The 6,301-nt window shown below is 42.3% G+C and overlaps 1 non-coding gene across 1 annotated transcript; it reads right to left on the bottom strand.

Annotated features, from left to right (window-relative positions):
* Positions 1-1,857: 1,857 nt before the first annotated feature.
* Positions 1,858-1,939, bottom strand: trnas-aga (transfer RNA serine (anticodon AGA)). The gene has a single exon. It is a non-coding gene; the product is annotated as a tRNA-Ser (tRNA).
* Positions 1,940-6,301: the final 4,362 nt, after the last annotated feature.

Raw genomic sequence — 6,301 nt, 5'->3', positions numbered from 1 at the left:
AGACAGGAAGAGGCTTCAGTGGGTAATCAAAGCAGTAGTAGTATTAGCTAAATGAAGGAACAACATGAATAAGAAAAATCAGTGGAACTCTGTTATTTTATGTCAGGGACACTTTGTTTTGTCCATTTCTCAACATATTCTTATTCCCAATCATACAAGGCTGTAAGACAAACATAATAAATCCCTGGAATAAGTATGAGGCTTGTCCGCTGACATGTATACATACACATCCGCCATGAGCAAAGAGCAAAAGTTGGGGTAGTTTCGCGTATTACATGGTAAGTGTTGCGGCGAGTTATGCTGTAAGACTGGAGAAGGTGGGAATTGGCCAGGAGTTAGGCTACACTGGAAGTCCGGGCAAAGTAGGAAATAAGTGAACGGAATGTACACTCTAATACACAGTCAGTATTGTGAAGTGTTACCTAAAGGCCTCTGTCATTGTACAGAGACGCTATGATTTGCTTGTACAGCACCTAAAAAAAAACCTCACTGTTGTCTATATTCATAGACACACCTAGCCTCGCTTTCAATATAACACAAGCACTCACATTCTATAATTGCCATCAGCAAATTATATGAAAATAACATAAAACATCTTTTAAGAAGAAAAAAAAAGACGGTTGTTGCTCTCGTTTATTTTGTTTTAAGGTTAGTAGATGTGCAATGTTCAGCTGTCAGAAATGAAAGGCTAGCCTAATCTTTTGTCATATTTGGCTGTGATCACTTTTTTGTAGCCTATCATAATTTATATATATATAAATTATGCAGTCCATCGCCTTAACCTCTCGGCCACCTCGGCCACCTCGTCCTCTCTCTTATAAGTTTGACCATAAAAATTTCCATCTTAAACTACAGCTGGTATAATTTTGATCTCAAAATTGGAGCCTCATTAGATACAATGGCCTTGCATGCAGAGGGTATGAATTTATCCTCCTGTCACAAAAATAGAATCATTATTATCTAAATGTGGTTTCATGTAGGAATGTTTGAGGTTATTTGATTTAAAATTGGGCGAAACAAAAGCAATTGCACTTAGGATAAGTCAAATTTAAGGTTGGGGTTATTACAATCTCTTCAGTATATACCCAAATGTGGAAGGCAAATTAGGTCAAATTATAAAGGGCTTGCTTTCCAGGCAAAATGTGGCGGGATTTATGTCCACACTCCTCAGAAATTTTTTAGGTGCTCTTCTGGTGAGAGGTCTTAATGATCATCTTATAAAGACAAACCAACTAATGTTTTAAAACGGAAAGAAAAAAGAATCTGCCAAACCATGAAACACTACGGATTTTCCATGTCTCACTGATCGAATGCAAGACTCTACTTGATACATTCAACCACTCTGAAAAACTCTGAGAAAAACCAACAAGCTTCAGTTGTGAGATCTATTCCTTTTGATGTATCAAGGAAATGATCGTTTGGTCAGAAATGGTTCATTAATTTGGAAGCTCTAAGAATACATCAATCGAAGGGGAATTAGCTCAAATGGTAGAGCGCTCGCTTCGCATGTGAGAGGTAGCGGGATCGACGCCTGCATTCCCCAGTCGTCTTTCCTTTGTTCTTGTCCTCTGTGGAGGAAATGATTAACAGCTGCACGTAGCAAAGGTGGATGCAAACTGAAAGAAAGAAAGCTCTTTCACATTAGCCTGAAGTCACACTCAAAATTCTTCATGATAGATTCAATCGCCCAAATGAACTTTGTGTAGGCAAATAAAAATATTGCAACAAAGTCATTGTTTGAAAAGCCTGCTTGTAAGAAGTGGAATAAGAACTAACAAACAATCCGAGAATGGGATTCGAACCCATGCATGCTTCTTTCTAAGTTAACTTTTAGCAACCCTGGGTCAATAATTTTATCGTTGTCGGCAGGACTCAAACCTGCGCGGGGAGACCCCAATGGATTTCTAATCCATCGCCTTAACCTCTCGGCCACAACAACCACTTACAGGTGTGTTCACCTTTGACATTCAACGGTTACAAAACATCATTTTCATGAAGGACTTCAACTCCTGAGACAGACCTAAGTTATGGTGATCATGAAAAAGCTTTTTTGTTTGTTAGAAATGGTCAGTCTTCGAAATGGGTCAGAGGAAGGAGTTGTGTCTTCAGAGATCAATCTGTGCAGAAGTTCATGTGATCAACGACACGTCTGGCCTTTGTTTTGTTTAATCAAATGGTCTAAGGAACTTGTGCTTCTTTCCAGGTTAACTTTGAGCAACCCTGAATCAATAATGGAGCCTCTCCGTCGGTAGCCCATCGACGTCTCGTGACGGAGCCGTCGAGGAGCGTGACCCACGGGGCCGAGCCTGGTGCTCCGCAGAGTCTCTGTGAGCCGGAGAACAAGAGAACAGAGGAGGACAACCGCGGCTGTCCTCTGTCCTCCGGCCCACGCAGCCGGCGCGAGCACCAGGCTCGTCTAGTAGCCTATTAGTTAGCACTAGATGCTCAACTATGCAACTAATTTCACTCTATGACTAAATGAATAGCTGCATGATGGTCAGAAGAGAAAACTAAAGTCACTCTTAGTGTATGAACTCACCGTTGTCACTGTCCACTTGCTGTCACTAAACATGTTGCTCACGTGCACTGCGTCCCAGGCTCGTCTGTTAGCCAATTCGCTCTGTGAATAATTCGCTCTGTGCAAGACTCTACTCCCGTTCTACTTCCGCTCTCTCGAGTGTGTGATCCACTCCTTCCGGTGCTATCGCTAACTAGCTAGCAGTAGCCAGAAGTAATAGCTAGATAGATAGATCTCTCTCTCTCTCTCTCTCTCTCTCTCTCTCTCTCTCTGTCTCTCTCTCTCTCTGATATTTATAGTAGTAAGTATGTACTGTGTGTAGATAACATTTAGGACAGTTGTCCTGTAGATACTTTAGATTTGTAGATTTTCAGCACCCTGAAAAGTACAAACTTTTCAGAACTAGAGGTAACGATTCAATCAGGTTTACACAGCTATACAAGCACAGTCTTGTTTGGTTGTGGTGGTGTTCATCTTTACAAATCTATACAAAACTTGAAGTGATAATGGTCACTAATGAAGGCTTACAACTGACCTGAGACCATACCTTTTGTACTCATTGAAATGAGTGCCCGAGTGTAAAAATCTATGTGAATTGTTGATATTGGATTATTGAATAAGTGTTGTTCAATATTTACTTAGTAAATTCTACATGTTGTAATGTCATCTCTGTGCGTTTTCATTTTAATTTCAAGTCAAGAAAAACCCAAAGCTAATGTAACGATGACAATGACACCAAGACTGTTTTTGAATTAAAGCTGCGGTCGGCAACTTTTTTTTAGTCATATTAGCTTGAACTGTCATGGGATTCTGGAAGTAGAATATTAAATAGGCTGTTTAGAAAAAATAATGAAATCTGTAGCTCCCTCTGAAGCCTGTAATCATGCTTGCAAAAACCGAGCGCTTCCGGCTGTTTTTAACCAATCAAGTTAGGGTGGAGGAATCCTACCTGTCAATCACAGCTTGTGCACACGCTGCTGAGCGTGAGTCTGCCCCAGCTTGTGTGCGCTCACATTGGTGTGAACTCACGTGCACAACCTCGTCCACAGAGGGGGAGGGGTTTGGGGGGCGATTCGGAACTTGTTAGAGGTTGGGGGAGGGACCTGAAAGTTGTATCAGTTTGAATTTTCCGACTTTAGACTCGAAATTTTGAAAACCTGCCGACTGCAGCTTTAATAATTTATTATTCCATATTCAAAAGATGCACACATCTCATTACAACAATGAACAATACAACCTCTACACTGGTAGAGATTTGCACAAAACAACAATAAAGATCAGTTCAGGTTTTGTATAGATTTCTAAAAATGAACAATAACTGATTGGAAGAACTGATGGTTTGAACTGACTGAAAGAACTGATCATTTGAACTGATTGAAAGAACTGATCATTTGAACTGATTGAAAGAACTGATCATTTGAACTGATTTAAAGAACTGCTGATTGAACTGATTGAAAGTGCTCCCAATTCATTGCTGAGTTGCCCATGCCTTCACTAACGGCCCATTCTGATAATTGACCAGGAAGCAGGCCACACTGAACAATTCGTCAATGTTCCCACATATAGACAGTGGTATCTCCTTGTGGAAGAGTTTGTTCTCTTTCACTCTCCTTATGCACCTCTCCACGTGCACTCTCAGCCATGCAATTGACTGCGTCTGTCTGACATCCTCTCGACTCATTTGTTGTTTGTTGCTGAGAAAGGCAGGCTGGTACACCTTACAAGGAGCAAGGTTGTCCACAACAAACCCTTTGTCCACCATGATGGCCATACCTGGCTTCAGCAGCTTTACAATCCCGGACTGCTTAAAGATCTGGGATCACTCATAGAGCCTGCATACAGTCCGGACACAAAGGTGACAACACTGTGGGGTGCCATGCCAACCAAGCCTTGAATGTAGTGTGAGATTTGTATGTGGAAAAAACCTCACTCTGAAGGAGCAGAGAGGATGGCGTCTGACAAAATATCTCCGTACAATAAAGGACCACCTGTGTGTCAGAAAAAGCTGCAAACTCAACTGGCAGGTGAGCTCTCACTGTCGCTGGAGGAATCCAAAGGCGCTGGCTTCCTAACAGGCAGTACAGGAAATGAGTCCATGTGGAGATGATTCGACTTGCAGTAGTGCGGTGAATGCTGAACCTCTCTGCAAGATCCCTGGGAGGAAAACCCACTGACAGGTACATCAGGAAAAGAAGAAACTCGTCAATGGGTCTCAGTTTCTGTTGAGATATAAAAACAAAAGGCCTCTGTTTAGTTACCTTGACATTGACATTATTATTACAAAGCATTCATCAGAAAACTTTTGTTTTGTTTTGTTTTTGTGTGTTTTTCTTTTGTTTGTTTGTTTGTTTGTTTTCAGTAACGTTTTACATTATGCATTGCTGTTTGGTGTGTAATTATGTTTGTTTTATGTGAAAGCAATAAAAAATATATTAACAAAAAAGGCCTACACCTTTTAATATCACGTCACGTTACGTCATCACCTACCGTTGCTGGGTGATGGACTGTGCTGGTGCTGGCAGAGGCTGTCTTGGCGCTAGTTATGCGCACCATCTTGTGGGTCACGGCAGGTTCGATTAATATCCAGAATGCCTCGAAACTCCTGTAGGACGCAAACCTGGTATAAAACCGCACGTCATCATCTGATGCAGACAGACGCTCGATGCCAAAATGCTGAAGATGTTTGAGGACTTTTAATTGCTGCTGTAACTCCCTAACCTGACGACGTAGAGCTTCGTTCTCGTCGGCTAAATTACTCGCCCTCGCTCCTGTTTGAGGGACTACACAGTAATCGTGATCTGGAGCCATTTCGGTCTCCATCTCCGAGTCCGAGTCTGACTCTGGGGCAGGACTCTCACCCCGCGGACGCCGTTCCCAGACACTTGGTCTGGGCGCAGGTAGTTCGTACCCATTCCAAGAAAAGTAAACCGGTACGGATCCCTTCTTCAACCTCCTCAGTCCCCCGGCAGTCACGTTGAAATCAGCCTGCTTAAAGATGCCTCTCCTGGTGGCAAGTCCAGAAATGTTTTACAAGAACAATGGGTGACACGCAACATTTGGTATCAATTGGCGAATTATTCTGTTAAATCTGTCACCGATGCTTGTTGTGTGGTTTGTATGAAAGACGCACAGCCTGTTGCTTTTACAGGAGTGCCTGGGGAAGTTGATCCTTTAACTTGTACTGCCTATGCCATCTGCTCTAATGGCAGTCGTAATGTGACGCTGTACCTGCCTGAAGTTGCCCCTGAGATGACAACGTCTCCATTCCGTGGTATGAATTGTACTTATCACCTGTGTTTGACACATTGTTGGCTGATGAGAGGAAGTTATTTTAAGGGCGTGGATGGCAAATATCATAGTAAGGGAGACCATTATCCTTGGAGTACTGAATGTCCGCCACTTACCAGTCGCATTATTCCACCACCGCCACATTTTAATACTATAGCAAACTATATAAATACTTATATAGTTTGCTATGAATCCTAACCTGAACCTGCAAATGAATTCAACAGACATGCCCTGGGCAGTGTCCCCCCTGACATGTGTAATGTCACCGTCCCTGTCAAATGGGGAAGGAGTAGTACTCAGAATTCAGTAGCTTTTCATTGTATTTTTACTTATTGCCTATTTCATTCTCCCTCCATGTCTCATTGGATTTTTATTGACACTTTGCATTCCACTCGCCCTGTCCCTGACATGTTTTGGCTGTGTCGCCATCACAGTAAGCTACATTCCAGTTTGCCTGCCAATTGGACTGGTAGGTGTGTCCATGTGATGTTGGTG

This window comes from Odontesthes bonariensis, chromosome 11 (genome assembly GCF_027942865.1).
Source record: "Odontesthes bonariensis isolate fOdoBon6 chromosome 11, fOdoBon6.hap1, whole genome shotgun sequence".
Taxonomy (NCBI): domain Eukaryota; kingdom Metazoa; phylum Chordata; class Actinopteri; order Atheriniformes; family Atherinopsidae; genus Odontesthes; species Odontesthes bonariensis.
Note: the sequence above shows the minus strand (reverse complement) of the source record. Positions and strands in the feature narration are given on the sequence as shown.